The sequence below is a fragment of the Zalophus californianus genome, chromosome 2 (genome assembly GCF_009762305.2).
Source record: "Zalophus californianus isolate mZalCal1 chromosome 2, mZalCal1.pri.v2, whole genome shotgun sequence".
Taxonomy (NCBI): Eukaryota; Metazoa; Chordata; class Mammalia; order Carnivora; family Otariidae; genus Zalophus; species Zalophus californianus.
The window spans coordinates 148,050,595-148,072,769 of NC_045596.1; the positions used below are offsets into that span (position 1 = coordinate 148,050,595).

At 37.9% G+C, this 22,175-nt stretch overlaps 1 long non-coding RNA gene across 1 annotated transcript; it reads left to right on the top strand.

Annotated features, from left to right (window-relative positions):
• The first annotated feature begins 494 nt into the window (after window positions 1–494).
• On the top strand, window positions 495–20,681 carry LOC113924173. Its single transcript, XR_003520565.1, has 3 exons — window positions 495–761; window positions 11,656–11,726; window positions 20,554–20,681. It is a non-coding gene; the product is annotated as an uncharacterized LOC113924173 (long non-coding RNA).
• The last annotated feature ends 1,494 nt before the right edge of the window (window positions 20,682–22,175 follow it).

Sequence of the window (22,175 nt, forward strand, 5' to 3'; positions counted from 1 at the left end):
GACTCTGGTTTTGAAAGACTTGACCCAGAGTCTTCTTTCATAGAGACATTTGCTAGCAGAGCAAAACGTTTTTTGAAGTTAGTCCTAGTTTATTACGATGCAACCATATTACCTTATATTTTCCAGCACACTATGGTGGGATAGGAGGAAGTCCAGTGTTTGTACTTGATTTCTTCTCCTTTTATCTGCCTCCAACTGAGGTAATATATGTATTTGGACAATTGTTAATATAAGAGAAGACTTTTTCTCTGGTGCTGGAGTCTGGAGCCTTTTGGTTCCTGTGATACAAAACAGGTAAAAGTGCTTCAGGTCCACTGCTGCCCACCGTTTGTAGAATGGTCCAAGGAGAGGTGGTGGTCTGCCGCTTTGGTAAAGCTTGGGGTGAAGACATCTAACCCCATGGATTCCTGAGAAGGTCCAGCTATTTTAAGCAATTCTTAAACCAATATTACTTCTGATGTCTTGCCCACTTGTTTTGCAGAATCAAGCGAAGAACTTTCTAATGCTAGTGATGCCAACTTCTCGTCCATATTAACTGAACCGTTGTACTCTTGTAAATCAGGAAGACAATCACCCTCTAAGATGGAAATTTCCCAAGAATTGCTGTAGCCCATTGGCTCCCTCTGTGCTGTCCTCTTAGAAGAAGCTGATTTATAACCTACATTCTCCCACTTGCTCACTCTCCACTATCAGGCTGTCCTCCAGACAAAGCTAAGTGGGTTCAGAAGAAACAAATAACTACGATGTTCCCCGTAGGCCTGGTGAGTACCAGTGATAATCAGAAAACAAAAAATTAGTAAACATTTCAGAGTAATCCACAGTTTTAAGGATAGAAGTGAAGCTGAAATTACTAGAACAGATAGACACCATTGAAATAGGAAAAAAATACATAGCAGAAATGTAATGACAAAAACAGGAAAGAACTAAAAATAATTCATTGATATCTGAAGAGAAAATTGTACAAAGGAAGAAGAGAAATCTTGGAATAACAAAGAATTTTTTGTAAGCAAAAACTATGATGTGTTTAATTAAAAAATCCAATAAAGGCAGTGAAAATAGAATAAATACTGATTAAAAAAAACATTAATAGTATAGTAAATGAACCAGAAATTATTCCAAAATAGAGAGTAAAAAGACAAAGAGTGGTGATTTGGGAATTAAAAAAAAAGCAAACTTAATAAAAGATAGATCCAGAAGATCAAATGACCCATTAATAAAACTTTCAAAAACAGATAAAGAAACAGATGAAGAAAGAGAATCAAATAAATAATAAGAAAATACATCTCTGAGTTGAGTTTTCAGATTAAAGGTCCTGATTGTCAGCCCAGATAACAATGACAAAAACGTTCTCCATAACCTGGAAAATTCTCGGCCCTGAAAGGATAAAGAGCAAATCTCACAAGCTTCCAAACAGAGAGAAAAATTTACAAATAACTTATCAAAATAGGAAGAGATTTTTCCTCTGCAACTCAGGAAGCTGCAACAGAGTAAAACAGAGTAAAAGCAAATATATGGTTTTCTAAAGCCCTACAGGCAGCCAAGATAGAACTCAGGGGTGAGGGAGAGAATTTAAAACTTATCTCACAGAAATTGAGTAATTAAGTACACAAAGAATATATAAGCACATAAAAAATTTAAAGAAAAATTGATGCATGAACTAGGTACAGAATAAAAACTGAGCATAGTCATTTCTTTCTTATGTCCATGGAGTTCTTTTAAAATTTGCTATGTGCTTCATCACGAAGAAAATCTCTGCAGGTTTCAACAGTGCATATTTTATGGCAGATCTGAACTAAAATAAGAGAAAGCAAAAAATTAGAATTTTTAGCTATTTAGAGATTAGTAAAAATAAGAATATTGCATGTCAAAACCTATAGGGTCCAGCTGAAGGAGTATTCACAGCTTTAAAAGATTTTACTATTAAGTAAGAAAGATTTAAAACAAATGGAATAGGCATTCAATTTAAGAAAGAGGAAAAATACAAGAGCTGGAAATTAATAAAGATGAAAGCAGAAATTACTAATTTAGGAAACAATAGTAATAGTTAACATTTATAGAGCATTAGCCATATACCAATTACTGAATAAGTGCTTTGTAAGCATTGTCTTACTTAATCTTCATAACAACTCTAAGAGATCATTTTCGTCATGAAAAATAACAGTCATGGATCTTTATGGGGCAAATAATTACATCAGACTCTATAAAGAAAAAGGAATTACAGTTGCCATAGATGTCTTTTAAAGAACTCCTCCAGCCTTTGATGAGTTTAGAAAATAAAAGGTCAGCACTGCCCGCAAAACCAAACCAAACAAAAACAAAACCCAGAGAATTTGAACAATAAGATGAAGTGGAATACACATATATCTTTATTTTTCTCATACAAACATGGAATATATTTGGAATTAATAAATACATCCCATCTATTCAGACCCCAGTGAAAATGAAATCTGAAAAGCTAAACCTTGTACAGGTCACTATCTAGAATGCAATAGATCAAGGAACGAACTCGTATTTCCAAATAGCAAAATTGGGGGAGTTGAAGATTATATCCTCATCTAAAATTACGTATGTTGGGGCACCTGGGTGGCTCACTCGGTTAAGCGTCTGCCTTCAGCTCAGGTCATGATCTCAGGACCTGGGATCCAGCCCCACGTTGGGCTCTCTGCTCAGCGGGGAGTTGGCTTCTCCCTCTTCCTCTGTGCTCTTTCTCACTCCCGCTCCCTCTCAAGTAAATAAATAAAATCTTATTAAATAAAATAAAATAAAATTACATTTGTTAAGAAAATAACAAATAAGGATCTTTTTTTTCAAAATTTATGGGATGAGGCCAAATCTGTAAATAAAAGCATATTAACAGCCTGAAACATTTTGAATATCAAACAAGAGAGAATGGAAATAAATTAACTATTCATCTCAAGAAGTTCTAATATATAAAAGTGAAGGAAAGCTAGCAAGGAAAACTTTCTGAAACCAAAGTAAAACAATTATTTTAAAATCGGCAAGAAGAGTTGTTAAGGCTTTTTGATGTTACTTTTCATTTCTTTTTTCTATTCCCACTCATTCTAAGCAAAGTCAAGTTTTTATCATAACAGTATTTATTTCTCAGTGTTGACTCTGCTCTGAACTGCCTCTAAAATTGATTTTAGTGATGGAATTTCTTTATGTTCTTTCCCAATATCATTCAGCTACCTTTCCAGGCATGCCTGCCTCCCATCTCAGTGTCCTTTCTTATCATCTCCAGTGGATGCTGTTGTCCCCTGGGCCCAACCTTCTTTTCCCATGAATTGCCTACCCCTTCGTGAAGTTGACTTGGCTGGGTTGCACCAGACCTAAGGTGGGAAAAATCAGTGCTTTCTCCCTTGAGAGCAAGAGAAAGCTAAAGAAGGAGACACAAGTCAGGCTCTCTCTGAGTATATGGACCTGTAAAATGATGCTTCTGGTAGCCTTCCCTGCCACATGGCCTGGTCTGTTGAGAGAGAATGAAGAATGTAGAATGCAGCAGGTACATAGGGCGGGGCAAAATTAAGAGAGAAAAGCAGCTCTGCAGTGCTTATCTGGGTCCTTCTGGCTGCTCAGTTTCATCCCAGCCCCGTGTCAATGAGCTGTCCCAGCATCTCTTTAGTAACTCTGTTCTTGGCTCCTTGGATCCAAAAAAAGTCCTTACTCTACTCATTGCCTTATCTCACCTTGCTTATTTTATATTTCTAGTTATTATTTTTCACTGACTATTGAGAATACAGAGAAGATTCTTTTAAATATCTAGTTCTGCTTCCTTTAATCAATCTTTTCCACAAGTATGCCATTCCTGTACTCTGTGCCTTGAGTACTATATGCTCCATCTTTGTAGTAATAATCTCCCATGGAGGTGCTTTTTTTTTTTTCTTTCGTGGTAATTCATTCTTGAAGAAACACAAGTCTGTCCAGCCATGGCTGGATTCTCTTTTATTCTTTTCGCTTTGGTGCTGTTTGATGTATGTATCCCTTAAGTCAATTATCTGAAAGGTTATAGCCCTTTCTCCATGTGACTCCACTCCTGGACATCTTACTGCAAACAGTAGAGTTCATCCCTGGTTATTGTGAAGCAGCCTTATATCTCTCTTGCCAGAATCAGCAAATAAAGACCCATAATCCCTACATGAGCCACTTTCAGCTTTTCCAAGCTCAGCTTGTTCCTGCAACTGATTTCTTATCTTGGAATGTCAAGTGCCACTCCCTATCCAGCCTGCCTTCTGCTCCAATGCATTGCTGGCTGCTGGCAATCTTGTATCCTCCTTCTAGCCCTGGAGGATAAAGGTTCCCATCAGGCTGTGCTTGTTTGCAACGCAATGATACACTTTGCCAGAACCACTGGTTCTATGTCTCAGAGACCACAGATTATTAAAAAGAAGAAAGGTAGTTCCAAATATAAAGTTTGTATAGTATAGAAAATATACAGTGTTTTTTTTTTAGAAAAGTATAGCACTTGCATAAAGAGAATAAATGGCCCTGTGGAGCGTTATTCCTTAGGTCCCTGAGTATGTCAGCATTTGTATTTTTAAGAGATGTAATTTTAAGAGGAATTAGAAATCTATTGAGGAAGCTGACTAGAAGGCTGTAGGGAAAATGATGGAAAAACTCCCCAACCTTCTTTTTGTGATGCGGGTACTCTCTAGTGCTGTCATTCTCTCTAGTTATGCTTTTGGTGGGTCATCATAAAACCCAAACAAGTCACAAAATTAGAGAAACAAAAGTGTAAATGTATTAAGGGATCGTTAATTAAAAGTGAAATAAAAATAACGTAGGACAATATTACATGATTTAACATTGTTTAAAGGAGTCATACTAAACGTCAGAGAATTTAACTACAATGCAGAACACCAAAAATTTTTAACATTTTTTTGAAGATTTTATTTATTTATTTGTCAGAGAGAGAGAGAGAGAAAGACTAAGCACAAGCAGGGGGAGCGGCAGGCAGAAGGAGAATCAGGTTCCCTACTGAGCAGGGAGCCCGATGCAGGACCCGATCCTGATGCATGACCCGATCCCTGGACCCTGGGATCATGACCTGAGTGGAAGGCCGACGCTTAACCTACTGAGCCACCCAGGTGTCCCAATTTTTAACATTTTTAAGAAGAGTAACAGCATGAACATTGTTCCCAACCCTACATCAACACCAGATAAATGGCATTCTCAAAGGGTTTCCATTTACAGAGGCGTGGGGAGAGTTCGAGAACCAAAAGGACTGGTGAGAAGTGGGAAACCATGAGCCTTTCTAGACTCGAAAGCAGGAGGGTGTTTCCAAATGGTTCTGCCAGAGCCAGTGAGGGCCACTGCCAAGAGGAGGGTCCACTTAAGGTACAGGAACTATGTGGTCAGGTAATGAAGGGCCTCTCTCCCTGGTCTCTCCCCTCCCGCCCTCCAATCTTTAGCCTGGGCCTCTCAAGTCACAAAATGGGGCTGAGAAAAGCAGAGAAAGAAAAACCAACCTGAAAGAAAAGGAAGTTAAGGCTAGAAAACATAACAAAAATAAAAACATGAAGGCAAAGGGGGGAAATGTTGATAAATTAAAAATGTGAAAGCCCAGGGTGTCTGGATGGCTCAGTCAGTTAAGCGTCGACTCTTGATTTTGGCTCAGGTGAGGATCTCAGGGTTGTGAGACTGAGCCCGGTGTGGGCTCCTTACTCAGTAGGATATCAACTTGAGATTCTCTCTCTCCCTCTGCCCCTCCTCTCCCCTTCCGTCCGCACTCTCTCTCTCTCCCTCTAAAGTAAAAATAAATAAATCTTATGAAAAGTTAAAGCCCATTAAATGAAAACAAAAAGAGTGCTGGTGAAATCAGATTAAGAGTAAGAATTAGGAACTGGAGATCTGAGTAAAAATATGAAACATTCGTCAAGTAAGTAAGATACCAGGCAAAATAATTTATTTTATAGAACGAAACCAAGGAAGGAAATTCAAGTGTTAGAAAGAGGTGATGAAATCAGAATGCAACAATAAAAATGAAATCAGCAAAAATAAAAGCAACAATATATGTGAAGAAGTAACCTAGCTATGAACAGTATTAGAATTACTTTTATTATTTTTATTTTATACTTTATGCAATTTCAGAGTTTTGAAATAAGTGTGCTTTATTTTTACAATCAAAGGGGAAAACATATTTAGAAAATAAAAAACACATACAAACCCAGCCCAGTCAGCCAAATATTCAGAGGGCTAGATCAATTAAAAGACTATATTATAGATAGAGAAACTGTTCATAATTAAGTAATTTGCCTAAAACCATGTTAAAAGTTAGGGAGGAAATAAATTTCTTCTACAGTGCTGTGCCCTCTCCCTCTTGGCTGTGTTTTATTTTATTTATTTTTAAAGATTTACGTATTTATTCGAGAGAGAAAGAGAGCACACACATGAGGGGGAGGGGCAGAGGGAGAGAGAAAAATCTTCAAGCAGACTCCTCACTGAGCGTGGAGCCCGATGTGGGGCTGGATACCAGGACCCTGAGATCATGACCTCAGCCAAAATCAGGAGTCCGATGCTTAATCTGCTGAGCCACCTAGGTGCCCCTTGGCTGTGTTTTAAACTCAATCACCATAGATCCTCCCTCTCCAGGTTTTGGCCACAATTATTTCATCGTTTCCTTTCTCAGGTAGAGAAGAGGCAAGTATTTCTCTATCTCTCATTCTATGACTGTACAAATAATTTGGGGAAGCAGACACAATACATTTGGTATCTGAGCCCCTATATAATATTCCAACATTCAAAAACATATATAAGTGTCATTGTATTACTTTCCCAAGGCAACCGATTATGTGATACAAGTGTGAAAAGGACAGCATAAGCCTAAAAGACGTCATGGCATGTGCTGGCTTCACCACCAGTGTAGCCGGCACCTACAGCAGTGTTTCTAGGCCCCAAAAGTACCCCCACTTCCCACTGTTTGGGCATTCTTATCCTCCCCCACCCCCACCCCCGTGGTCCACCATGGGAGACATGTCTGTTGAGAATCACTGTATTTTCCTTCAACCCAAAACAATTTTTTCAAGCTTCACTTTCAAGCTACAAACTATAGGTTTGTATTATGAAATCAAGAGCTTTTTTCCTTCCTTCCAATACAATAAACACTGATTCAACATATTTAGAAACTACACTAGTCCCGCTGCACCAAGGGTACCCAAAATTCTCTTTGATGTGTCCTGTCTTCCTAGCTTTTGCCTGCACAATCACAGCTACTGTTGCCAAACTGAGACTGATCACCCTAGGAAGTAGCCAAGAGTGCTTGTGTGAATCTCAGAAGGGTTGGGGCTTTAAAGAATCGGGAAGAAATTTCTTCTCAGTCCTTATGTTTTCTCCTTCATGTGATGAGGTTGTATTATCTCCAAGTGTGCGTCTTTGTTACACCTTCTCGATTTTCAAGGATTAAATCACCAAATGGGTTTGGTCATCATACATTTGGGTAGGTAAGCCCATGTTCAGGAAAACTACTCCATGGTTAAGACGGGCACTGCAAGGACAAAGGAAGGCGCTGCCCATCCTGACTTTCCTGTCATTGTCACCTCCCCCAAAGGACCTGGGAGAATCCACACCAACTGTCTTTTGTGTATGGAAGCAAAGATGACTTCCACTGCCCTGTAGTTCTGCTCCTGACATTTTACATTAAGAGAAAGTCCAGACATCGAACAGAGATATAAAGGGAAGCTGAAACTGAAAATGGATAAATAAAGTAAGCCCTGAATAATGGGAGTTGTTGATGGCACTCTAATTGGTCCTTGCAACTTTATAGAACAGATGGGATTCCTAAAAGATCTTAAGAAAAGATAGCTGGAGGGTGGCATATATTATATAACTGTCATATTCTGAACTGAAGGAGAGTTCTGGGGAGAAATAACTAAATTAGGAGCATGTAAAACAAATGTGTTTATTGTTATCTATTATTTATGGCCCTCTGGATAGCGGGTAGTTCATTTGACTATACTTCTGCCTAAACCAATTTAAATTAATCTAGCTGGTAAATTGAATAATGCTATATCAACTGCTTTGCTGCAATCAAGATATATTGCATATAATCACCTCTCTTAATCTAGTAACCATATTTTCCAATGTTGATGGATAATTGCCTTTAAGTGCATCCCTGCCCTCTCTGCTTTTAGGTCTGGTTGATAGGACCATTACTGGAAGTGGTATGTTCCCAGAGCCATTTTGAGAATGCAATTTGCCTTAACTCTCCCATCAGTAATATCAGTATAATCTGAGGGTTCTAAAGGCTATTAGCTTTCTCTAATGGTCTTTGACTCCCTTAAATAATGATCAAAAAGGGTCCAATGGACAAGAAGAGACAAACTTCAACTTTCAACTCCTTGATATTTTCTCCCCTTCAGTGTGAATGTTCTCTGTGGTTCCTAAGCATATACTCCTGAAGGCCAAGAACACCTCTGTGAAGATTTGTGTGTTGTATCAATGAATATATCCTAGTCAGACCTGTCATTTGCAAAATTGTAACTGTAGAGCGTTTGTCTGCTTCCATTTATACTTTCCTAGGACATTGCTATGGAATATCAGGAAGCTATAAAGAAACAATGTTCGTGAAAGTCTGGCTTTGTAGACCTGTCTAAACTAAAAACATTTCAATAATGCATGAAATTTCAAGTCTTTTTCACCAACATGACCGGATCAGAATTATGAGCTGTTTGCACCTCCTGTGTCTTTTTAAACAGGTGGTAGATACTATGATTGGCTTTAAAAATCTCAGTTTGTATATGCCTCTATTCCAGCCAGGAATTTTTTTCTATTAACGTTTATCACAAACCGCTTATTCCTTTAATGTTCAACGCCAGAGGTGTGGTTTTCTGAACTTAGCTTAGATGTCTTCTTCACTTTTTATCATCAGGTTTCTAAAAATTCCTCTCATCGTTAGTAGTGATAACTATAATGGTAGATGTGAAGATGATCATGTTCCCCACTAAAGCATATACAGTGTAAGGGGTCTTTCAGGTGTGGTTATGACTAACGCTGGATCACCTTGCAGCTCCGTCCTGTGATCAGTGAACCCAAATGTTGCTGCAGCATTTAGTTCTGGCGGTGGTGTTCTAGATAAGAGGAAGGGCTGCCTGTTGTGGATCACAGAGAAAACCAGACATTTCCAAGGACTGTAGTTCTTTTCAGCTGAAAAATAAAAGAGACCCACAAAACCTTGGGGGGTAAACATTAGGAAGATAATCTCTAAATGATGGCACCTCAAACCTGTACTGCCAAGGGAAAGACAAGACATAAACCAACAAACAAAAAATAATATGCTTCTCTTTGTTAGAGCTCATCAAATGAGACTTGATTTATGACTCTGTTCTATCTTGAACTGACATGAATGTGTACCTCTAGTTCATACAAACATAATAGAATATATTTATATGTGTTTGGACCAAAATCAAAGTGAGATCAGCTATGGGAAAGTACTTTGTGCTTTACAATACATTTAAAATATAAGATTTATTATGTATAGATTTAGGTAGACCTAAGAAGCAAGATGTTTTTTCAGCACTATTACATTGATTATCCATTTAGAAGTACCTTATCTGATTCTTCCCTGACATTTCCAAGCAATCATTTGATCATCTATAGTTTCTCAACCCAAATCCTTCCATAAATGGGAAACTGTAAATCATAAAATATTTACCAGAGAATTTAAGATGACTGTCTCAAATCTTCTCTGGTTTTCAGATATACACGCTAAGCAATATTTCAAAAGGCATAAATATGTATCACTGCTCTATGAAAATCTGTGCATACATGTGTACACACATAGGTATACATCCATCCATACACATGCATATATATAAATTTAAAAGACAAAATTAGGTGTAGGCTTTGTACTGTGGCCAGTTTTTAGATCTTGCCAAAAAATTCATTGTTGTTTTAAGAAATAAAGATGTTTTGCATTAACTTCAAAGTGTTTAACTCACAATCATATTTTAACACATAAAACTCGTGATCATATTTTAATATATAAAATACAAATGAATTCAACTGTATGTTCTTTGAGAGTAGGGGTTAGGCCTTTTGTTTCTTGCATAACGTTACCACAAATCTTAGGATGCTGCTAAGTCCAAAGTGGATATTTAATAAACATTTGCACTATATGGTTGGCTGAAATATATTTCTCAAATATATTCCAAAAATAGGAATCTATGTTTGACTTGGAGGTGTTTGGTTACCACTAATGATAGTGAGATATATATACTTATAGTATGCAGAACATCGGCCCAGAAAAAACTTGATAAAAGGTCACATCAAGCAATAAAACCAGCAGGAACCATCCAACCACCTATAGCATGAACAAATTGGAATGATGGAGAATTACCTTCTCTTTCTCAAGAGAGACTTAGGTAACAAAGTGATACCTGTTTATCCAGGTCATGCTTGTTTTATGTCAAACACAGTGTGCAGGGATATTTACTTTTGTCTACTACTGCCAGACTGTGAATAGTGTATGATAATGACAAATCAACTATACCAGGGTCTGAAGTAACAAGACACTTTTGTCAAGTAGATCTTATGAATTTGGAATGTTCCAAATATCGAGCCATGAAATAATCCAGTAAATGCTCTAGTTAGACTCAAGTCAGCAGATTTTTCTAAAGTGACTCTTATGTACTTAGCATTTTGATAAAGACTCCTGAGACGTTTCCGTCCTGGGGATTTGCTCTTGTTGGGGAGGACAGAATTATATATATATTTTTAAAAAGCCAACAAGATAACAAAACAATCATATAACCAACCCAGTAATAAAATAGATGCTACAGATTATCAGTGTTGGAGGAATCCAGATAGTGTGATCGGCTGGGTTCACAGACGGGTTTATGAGGGGAGCTGGTCTTGGGAAATGAGCAGAATTCGGATGGGTAGAGAGGATGGCAAAGACTTGAGAGAGGAGGATGGCTCAGACAGATGTGTAAAGATCAAGGACCTGAATCTGAGGGCCAGCACTGCAGAGTGTCTCCTGGCTTCCATTCAAGAGTCTGTCCCTGTGTTACCCAAATGGGCTTTTTTTTTTTTTTTTAAGATTTTATTCATTTGACAGAGAGAGAGCACAAGCAAGGGAAGGGGCAGAGGGAGAAGTGGACTCCCAGCTGAGCAGGGAGCCCGACGCGGGGCTCCATCCCAGGACCTTGGGATCATGACCTTAGCCAAAGGCAGACACTTAACTGACTGAGTCACCCAGGGCCCTATACAAATGGGCTTTATTTCAATTTTCTCATCTATAAAATGAAGGAAGAAATAGTGAGTGTGTGTGTGTGTGTGTGTGATTCAGATATAATTTTATTTTCATATATTATTTTATTTATTTTTTATTTTTTTAAGATTTTATTTATTTATTTGACACAGAGAGAGAGATAGCGAGAGAGAGAGAGGGAGAGAGCACAAGCAGGGGGAGCGGCAGGCAGAGGGAGAAGCAGGCTTCCTGCATGAACAGGGAGCCCGATGTGGGGCTCAATCCCAGAACCCTGGGATCATGACCTGAGCTGAAGGCAGCGGTTTAACCAACTGAACCACCCAGGCGCCCCTTTCGTATATTATTTTATAATTTTATAGGTTCTGGATCTCTTATTTCTTTGAGAATTTTAATTAAGTGCACTTTTTATTAATACTTTCTTCTTTCCCCTCCATGACATCTGTTTCCTCTAGGTTTCTTTTTATCAGTTTGTGTTTGGTGATTCCTCGTTCTTTTTCAAGTTAGAGATTTTCCTCAAAATCTGGTAAGTCTGGCTGCCTCTGTTTAGAATGAAGTACTTAATTCACTTTTTTCAAAATGAATATTTTGAATTGAAATGAATTATTAAATATTCATTTAATAAATATTTACTGAATGCCTACTATATGTCAGGCACTGTTCTAAGTCCTTGAAATTCAGCAGTTAAGAACAGCTTGGGAACTCTGTGTGCTTGGATGAAGAATAGAGAATGCCTGCCTCCTTAAATGTCAATATGTCATTTTTCTGGAACCAAGCAGTCTCTTCAAAGAAGAACCTGCCTATCTTCTTCCCGGGTGAGGAATATTTGGTTGTTCCTAGTCTAGAAGTGAGGCAGGGGATTGGGATTGGGCAGTCCCACTTTTTAATAAGCAGACTTTCATCTAATCCTAGCATGTACCTCCAACTCATCCTACCTATTGTTTCCCAATCCTAAACATCTTTGTCTTAATTTTTCCTGACAAAGGACTTCCTATTTCCTGCCAAAGAGCAGGTAGTTCCTGTCTGCTTGCAGAAAAGGAGAAGAACTGAAATGTGACTGCTCTCTATGTAGGTTTTCAAAACAATCTCCCAGGTCTCAGCCCTTCCCTTCATCCCTCACCCTTTCCAGTCCTTGAAACCCCCAAATCCAGAACCAGGGGAAGAGGAGTGTTGAGTAGTTAATTACATTACTTCTTACTGGTAGGTATTTGGTGAGTAGCTTCCTCTGCTTTGTTGTATCCTTAACAGAAACATTGTTAAAATCTTTGCTCAGATATTTTCTCTTTTTTATTTGTCCCTATACTTTTATTTATTTATTTTTAAGGGGGTTTCAGGAGGAACAGGGAGATACACACATTTAGTTAAGCCACAGTCTTTAACTAAAAGGTTTATTTCTTGACATTAATATACTGCTACTTTATGTAATTGTAGATTATGGCAGTAAACATCCCAGATTTTTTCCCTCCTTCTTGTATGCATGTCCTGGGTAACTGCTCCCACACCAACACTGAGCATGGCCTGGGACTTGTTTGGCCAGTGGGCAATTGCCAATGAGAAGTTAAAGAGATATGAAACTTGCTTGGAACAAGATTGAGCCAGTCAGCCGCCGGATCACCTATCACACAGAAAGAGGTTCAGTTCAGCAGAGCTAACCCCAGTGGAGGCCAGTCACAAGCCACCCAGCCTGGCCCACCCAACTAACCACCTGATTGCAGATCCAGGAGTGAACACAAATGAATTCTGCTTTGCTAGCCCAATGCTGCCAACAAGTAGAACCATTAACTAATTTGGGGAGCTGCTTATGCAGCTTTTAAATACCTCCTTGTAAAGCAAATATTGCAGTGCCTATCTGAAAATCCCTGAGGAGTCCATTTTGTCTTTGATTCCAACCACACCTGTTTCTTCCAGAAGTGGAAGAGATGGAAGGAAGTAAGGAGGGCAGGTGAGGATGGAATGCCTTTCAGAGTTCAGTGTGTATGATCATGATTTCCAATGTGCAAGGCCTTCTGTGTTCCATAGGAGAAATCAAGAATGAGAAACAATTTTGGCCCCCAGAGGCCTGACAAATTTGTCTCGCTAATGAGCAGGGTTCAAGAATTGCCAGTCTCCCTTTAAAATACGAACGACCTAAAACTGTGTTGTACCTTCTTCCTAAACTATTACCAGCTATGACTGCTTATGCCTGCTTACTGCTGAGCTCTGTGAAAATGGGATCAAGAATAAGCATTTCTAGAGGATAAATGAGAAGAACTAGAAAGGATGTTGAAAAGGAAAGTGAATGGGTCCCAAGGATAACCTTAGCAATCTTGCTACTTCCCTGTTTTTCAAAGTGCCCGCAGTAAATAATGGTGCCTTCCTCACTCGAGGGAAGGCAAGTAAATTTCCCCCTTGGACTTTCTGGTCAAATTAAATAAATTAATTCTCCCTCATCACTATTATCGTTCAAACTTTTACTCATGAAGAAGAGCAGAGTCTACCCTTCTCTCACGATCTAATGAATTCCAATGACTAATACATGTTTATAACTAAAAGCATTATTTTTCCATCCCCTAGCATTACAGTTTTTTCTCCTTGCACAGTATGTTGCTTCTTTCTATACATCATACAATAAAATCTTTGCTGAGTAACTACAACGTCCAAGGCACCCATTTCAGCAACATATAAAATAGAAACAAATATTTTATTGTTTTTGTCAAGTTTTTATTTAAATTCCAGTTTGTTAACAGACAGTGTAATATTAGTTTCAGGTGTAGGATTTAGTGATTCATCACTTACATACAACACCCCGGGCTCATCACAAGTGCCCTCCTTAATCCCAGTCACTCACTTAACCCATCCCCCGCCCACCTGCCTCCAGCAATCCTCAGTTAGAAACGAATATCTTAAAATGATAACAATAAACATGACCTCTCTCCTGAAGAGAGGAGGCAATATTCTAGTTGGGGAAATGGGACATTAGAAAAATACTTACCAGTAGAGGGGCGCCTGGGTGGCTCAGTCGGTTAAACATCTGACTCTTGATTTTGGCTCAGGTCATGATCTCAGGGTCCTGCGATCGAGCCTGGCGATGGGCTCCATGCTCAGCGGGGAGTCTGCTTGAGATTCTCTCTCCCTCTTGCTCTGCCCCTCCTCCTGCTCATGATCTCTCTCTCTCTCTCTTTATTACTAAAATAAATAAATAAATTTTTAAAAAAAGATTTACCAGTAGAGTATGACAGAAATGGAGTGGAAATTAGTATAAGACAGCAACTGGGAGGGGCCACAGGCTGAGCAAACAATAAGGGTGTAGCAATTTTAAATCTATATAGCGTGGTAACTAAATCTTCTGTCCATGGAGTCAGAAAGAGCTAGATCCTACTGCTACTTATTAGCTGCGCAACCTTGCTCCAAGTACCTCCAACTCAAACAAGTTCCAAGTACCTCATTCTTAAGAAAGTATCAGCGTATTACCTAATTTGTTCAGTCATATTCGGGTCTCTACCATATGCCAGTCTCTGGGATACAGTGATGATTATGACAGTTATAGTCTCTGCTCTCTTTAAGCAAGAAGCAAAGAGTCAAAGCTGTGGTAAGTATTTTAAAAAGGGAGATACGAGAATGCTACAAATAAACCTAAAACCTTTCTGAGGAAGTGGTCTTTTAAAGGAAACTTGAAATGGGTCAGAAGAGCTGGAAGGCAGGCAGTGAAGGGGGCCGGGGCGGGGTGGGGGGGGCGTCGTTGAGGGCAGTTACGTCTTTGAGGATGGAACAGAATCCTGATGGCTGGAGCAGAAACAGCCTGGGGTGGGGCGGAAGAGGAGGCCAAGGACTTCGCCAGAGGACTGGCAACCCACAGTCAGGAGGTTAGACTCTAACCTAAGCATGTATAGAATCTATTGAAGGATTTTAAGAATACTTCATTTAAGGAAGTGTTACAAGAATTACATGAGAAATTGCATGTAAAATTTCTCAACTTCCTTCTTTCCTTGCTTTCTTGCTTCCTTCTTCCCTCCTTCCCTTCTGTCATTTTCTATTTTTCTTTTTTGTTCATTTCTTTCTTTTTTTTTTTTCAAATTAAGGGCTCTTTCTGCTTCATGGACAGTGTACTAAATTACATCTCACTCATTTTATAAGGAGTTATGGTGTTAAGAAACTTAAAATCATCGAGTAACCTATTTCTCATTCCTTCTGTGGATGCTTAGCAGGCCATATAGCAGCATTTCCCAGATAGTTGCCATGATGACCCACCTCTTCATTCAATTCTGATGGGAGTAAGTTTAAAACATTATGTTAAAACAAACATGTAATTTTAAAGAAATCTATAATACAGCCCCCATTTCCACCCACCTTTGAAATAGTATTCATTCATCTCTGATAAAGGGAGGCCTTGGTGGGAAAGTTTTACAAGTTCTGATGGTATAAGCTCTTCATAAGTGGCAAAGTTATTATTATTCAGAGGAAAGACAGAGAGAAGATTGAGAAAGGCCTTGAGGTCCAGGGGAGTTTGCCCCAGGCTTTTCAGGGGATAGATGAATGGAAAGAAGAGAAATGTGTTCTAGGCAGAGGACATAGTGAAAGAAAATGCACAGTGAACCGATCTTCATTGGACAGGCTCAGGGGCTGAGATGGGTAGAAAATACAGCAAATCCAGAGAGAAAGGTGGAATTATGTTCCAGAGTGATAAATAATTCCAGGGGTGGGGAAGTATGGTTTTGATTCAACAACCTTCTTCATTTTCAAGGTAAAAATAAATGTTTACAAAATTTTGAGTGTGAGAAAGCAGTCTCAGAGATGACAATAAAATCAGTAAGTAGTATAAATACACTTTCCCTCATATATACTGATAAAGAAAATAATTTATGGAAACCAATGAATACTACTGTATGCTGAACAAGCTTCCTTTCCACCAAATGGAGAAAATAAATCTGGGGTTAGGTCCCTTCAAATGAAAATGCGTGACTGTGAGCTCCATAAACCAGGAAGGGAAAGAGTACATTAATTAATTAATATACTACATTGTATTGCAGTGTATAGTGCATTAATTCATATCATATACAAAATAAATCAATTGGCTATGCAGTGGTTTGTTCATTTACAAAGTATTAAGTCAGCCTGAAAAAAACCCTCATATAATCATAAAACTAAAAGAATGGTACTAAGGAAAAATTCAAAACTTTTTGACAAATCTGTTAAAAGAAAATTAATGGTGAGCTACTAACAGAAAGGTGGCTTAATAAATTAGTTTAATAGACTTAACAAAAACCAGCACAAAGAAAGTTCAGTGTTGGAGTGTCATCTACCCAATTTTATTCTGGCTTCAAATCTGAAATCAGCCATGTTAATTTCTTTTAAAACATAGGAAGAATTTTTTTGTAACTATGTAAGTTGCCAGATAAAATGTTTCCCATATCACTGCTAAAATACTAGAAAAAGAGCAGCTGTATCATAAATAATTTGTAACTGTCTTTGCTTATATACATTCGGATTTAGATCTTCCCGTATTTTTGATAAATGTGCTGAATTTCTCTATGTGAAGTTTCAGGAGAAAGCGTTTGTCTTGTACTATTCTTAGTTTATATATCTTTAGGAAAAAAAGTTAAAAAAAAGACAACAGAGCTATTTTTAGGAGGTTCTCCTACATTTTTATTGCCTTTTAATAAAAGAGATCCTTGGGTTTTGAGGAGGAGATGATAAATAGTAGGGAGTGTGAAATTTAAAAGAACATATATCTTGGCTATAAATTCCATAATATGAATACAATCCCCTTTGTTTAGACCTCTTAATTTTTCTCTGAGCAAGGTATAGCCCATTTGGGAATCATTCACGTGTTTAAGGAATATTTACATAGCAAAATTATCTCGTGGTGGAAGAGGTGATAAAGATATGAGGATCTTCTAGAATGTAAAGAAGAAAAATAACCAAATAAATAGGACTACAAAAACACCCCAAGCTGTAAAAATATCCACTCATACTCAGATTGAGACAGGACACAAAATGCTGAGTACATCCATCCTGATGAAAGTTTGTAATTTCAAAAATAAAAAAAATAATTCTATAAGCTTTTTGAAAGAGAGAGGGCACATATGCCTACAAAGAGATAAGAATCTGAGTGCGTTGGATTTTAATGAGTCAAATGCTAGAAGACAATGGAGCAGTTTGTTCAGATATTCAGATTTCTAGGGGAAAATTTTGAATCTAGAATTTTAAAATTCTCTACAGTGCATCTATACATATATATGTATGTAATTTTATTTTTGAAGAAGTATGTTCAAATGGCTCAAAATCAAAACAATACAAAATATACAATATACAAAGAGAAGACTCCCGCCTCGGTCCTCAAACTCTTCCTTATAGATGGCGACTGTATTCTTTTTCTGTGCATTCTTTTCTTATTTCTTTATAAATACATCAAATATGAATATATGTATGTCCCCTTTCTTGCACTAAAAAGAGCTTACTGTAAATATTGTCTTATTACTTTTTTGTATCACTTCACAAAAGATGTTGAAGACCTCACCACTTCAGTACCTAAATCTTTGTCACATCACCCTCTTATAACTTCCTAGGACTGTGTTGTATGGGGACACCAGAGTTCATGTGACCAGCTCATGAATGGTGGATAGTGGAGCAGTTTCCAATGGTGGATGGTGGAGCGGTTTCCAATCTTGTAGTGTTATAAACAATCCTGCAATTAATGATGTTTCTATGTTATTTCTTGAATGTTCAGATGTATCTGTAGCATTAACTCCCAGTAGTTGGATTACTAGGAAAGATTAAATGTATTTGGGAAAATGAGATCCAGTTTCCTTCCTCCAGGGTTGTTTCATTTTGGAATCCTAAAAACAGGATCACCTGTTTCCCCCAGTTTTGCTGGAAAAATATGACAATCTTTTGGATTTTTGCCAATATAAAATGTAAAAAATGATATCTTGATGTAAATTAAACTTGCACTTCCTCATAGTACCATGGAGGTGTTGCTTCTTTTCCTATGTTTGCGGGGCATTTACATATTTATCTGTGAATAATCTTAACCACATTTCATTGGGTTGTTAGTTTGTTTTACCTCAATTTCTAAGAGCTATTTATGGATTAGGGAATTAGCCTTTGCTAATGATATGAGTTACAATCCCCCCCTCCACCAACCATCACCAATTTTTCATTTATCTTTTGAGTTTGCATATGCAAACTCATAACATGAAATGCAGATTTCATGTTATGCAGAAGTTCTTGATTTTTTTATCTAGTCAAAATTATCACTCTTTTAATGACTTTTGGATTTTGAACTATATTAAGAAAGGCCTTCCCCATTGCAAAGATGTCACAGAACTCAGTGATTTTTTCTTTTTTTTGGTAGTATTTATATGGCTTTATTTTCAAAGTTTCAATCTTTGGTCCGTTTGGCATTTATCCTGATGTAAAATGTACATTAACTTACTCCAGATGGCTTAGCTAGATTGTTCTAACACGACTGATCAAAAGTTCGTATTTTTTACGAACAGAAACCATGGTTTAATTTTTGCTTATAACTTCAGATTGGGGAAGATTTTTCTAACCATAAAACAAAGTCCAATAGCCATGAAAAATTGAGACTGGTACTTTAGGGCACATCAAAATAGAAAATTGTATCTTTTTTATTTGTTTTCTGATGACACCTTTATCATATATGACATTCCTGTATATATTTTGTTTATTTATAATCTAACTATCCTGTTTCATGTGTCAGCTCATGACAGTGTTTACCTTTTGAGGCTTATAGTATATTTCATATCTATTGGGCTAATTTCCCCTGGTTTATGTGGCTATACTTGCATATCTTTTTTATGTGAAATTTAGAATAATTTTATCTAGTCCCGGTCACTATCAAATTTAAGATCACATTAATTTGAAACAAACAAACAAACAAATAACTTAGGGAAAATAGACACATTGATATTGAATCTTCCTATCTGAGACTATGATATGCTTTTCTATTAATTTAAGTGTAACTTTATGTACTTTGGGAGTGGGTTACTGTTGTCCTTGTACAGGGTTTGCACAGTTCTTGCTAATTTTAGGCCTATGGTTTTATGTTTTTTATGTTGCTGTTAAAAATGGGTCTTCCATTGTATCTTTGAACTGGTTGCTTTATGTTTAGATAAATTCTATTTATTTGTGCACAGTAATTTTATATTCTACCATAGTCCTAAATTATCTTATACCTGTAGTGTCTCATTTTCTTGCTTAGTGTCTTCGGTTTCCACAAATAAAATTACAGCAACGGCAAATAATAATAGCTTTACCTCCTCCTTTCCAATATTTTATACCTCTAAATTTCTTCTCCTGTCTAATTTATAGATTAATCTCTTTCTGACAGTGTTAAATTGTAGCAGTGATAGTGGACATTCATTTTTGCCCTTACTTTGGTGAGAATGCCTATAGTATCTCCACATTCAGTATGACTTTGTCTTTTTGCTACACATCCATATAGCTTCATATAGATAGATAATCAAATTAAGAAATAAAGTACCAAATGATTACTGTATTGTTGAGTACTTTTAATAAAAATGAATGTTTATTTTGTCAAATGCCTTCTCTGAATCCAGGTAGATGATCATAAAACCTATATGAATATGGAACCAGAGGGCATATGGGTTTTTTGTGTACTGTCTGCTCAATTTTGTATAAACCTAAAACTTCTATAAAAAAATTGTCTATCAATTAAAAAAATTAATTTGTGTGTATATTTAAGGTAAGGGCGACATAAGTTTTGACATACAGTGTCAACTGAGAATGTTCAAGAAGACAAGAAGAAAGATATTTAGAAATAGAAGACTCATTAGCTTTTATGCTAGACAATTCTCTACTGAATCACAAAGCTTCAGTATACATTTCTTTCTCTAGAAATTCAATATCATTTTGATCTATCCCCCCCATGAATACATGGCATGTAATCAGTACTCTTAAATGAATGAAGATATTGAAAAATGAATAAATGCCAGTCTCCAAGTTTATTTCATTCCTAGTTTGGGGGACTTAAGAATCCCAGAAGGTGGTATGTTGCTCCTTGGACAACTTTGTTGTTTCTCATTCTGCTCTGAGTTTATAATGGAGTTGGTGCAACTTGCTTTTACTCTACTTCTTATTTTCTCTGTCTGGATCCCCCGTTTGATCCCCAGTCCTGTTACTTTCCTTGGAATATACCTTTTTCATGGCAATCTTCCTGAACATGAGAGCCTTGCCCTGAAGCTTCATTTTCTTTTCCTGGATTCCTGCTTTCTTTTCTCATATCTACCTGCCTATAACCCCTTGTGTCTCACCTGTCACAGACTCCTCTGATGTCATATTACCAACCAATCAAGGCATCTGTTTCAGGCACATCTTTTCTATTTCTCCAGGTTCACCTGGCTTGCCAAGAGTGGCTGATTGATTCCTAGTGTGCTCAAAGTGTTCCATTGCCTGCGGTCTACAAGAAGTATTTCCTGAGTCTGGAGATCCTTCCGTCACTTGTGGATTCACAGGAAATGCTATAAAGCAGAACTTTCTGAGAAGCTGCCAAAGCAGAGGATGATAAGAGCAGAAGGTGTGGGGGAGTTACCACACCCCGGGGCAAATTTTAACCAATATGAAACAGAAGAAGCAGCTTAGCAGATAAGTTCTCTCTTCTCTCCAAAGGACTGCCCCAAAGCACAGATTTCCCTATAGACTGCATTTGGAGCAGTCTTGCATGGAAATTCCTGCTACTGGCTGAGTAACTTTGAATTCATAGGAAAGCATGGCCACACCAGTAATACATGGCTTTCAGTTATTTCCCATCCTGCTTCACTTCCCTTATTCCTCACTCTCACTTCCCCCTGAGTTTTTACCTCCTTAACGAAAGCATCCGTACTTGATGCTTGCTATGGGCTGAATGTTTTTTTCAAAACCACCAGTGGGATGGGATGTGAAGATTGGGCCTTTGGGTGGTAGTCAGGGTTAGATAAGGTCATGAAGACGGGGCCCTTGTGATAGGATGAGATAGCAGAGAGGACGCAGTGAGAAGTCAGCCATTCACAAGATAGGAAAAGAGTCCTCACCAGAACCTGGCACCCTAATCTTGGGCTTCCAGGCTTCGGAACTATAAAAAAATGAACTTCTGTTGTTGAAACCACCCAGTATATGGTATTTTGTTTGGTAGTCTGAGTTGACTAATACAATGCTTAAACCAAGCTCCATTTTCTAGGGAAACTGAGTTAAAACAGCAGTCATCACTTTATGAATGTTGGATGCCCATATTACCTACTGCCTATGTACTGAGCCTTGGTCCATGCTCCTGGGGTTCTGCTCTGTTCAATAGAGCTCCTTCATTTCCACTATCGAAGGGGCTATCTTGTATACTATAGCTTGCAGTGGTGTGTGCTTCTGGTTTCTGAAACCCAGCTCTTGCGGTTTACCTCAGTTGAGGGTCCTCACTCCAGTCCTGCTGGCCTAACAAGACAAAAACCAGCACAGACCTGAGAAGGAGCTCTATTGACTCACATCCAGAGCCTCCACCACTTACCCATCTGTCTGGCCTACACAAAGAATCCTTTATGAAAGGAAGCACTTGTTTCTCTTTTGTTTGTCTCTTGCCCTTTGACTCAGACTAATATCCCTGAAGCTAGACCATACTACACACTCTCTCCTGGGAGTAAACCCTACTACCTGTTACCGCCATGCTACTCCTCATGTGGGTATTGATCACAAACTTCCTTCCACAGCCTGGGTAGTACACTGCATAAGTTTTTCCTATTAGCATGACAGGCTGTTAGGTGGGATTCTTTCTGCCTCTGTTTTGGTGTAAACCCCCAAACCTGAGAATAATGGGGCCCACATTCTAAAGCAAAGTCTAGGCCATATAAACTACATTTGAAAGAATTACCCTGCTTCTTCCAGCCTTTGCCCCTGCTCAACTTCAGAGTATAGAATTCTGAGGCTGAAAATTCTGATAGTATGAAGTGTCTTGGAGAAGTGTGTCAGTATTCTAAGTTTACAAGGAGGG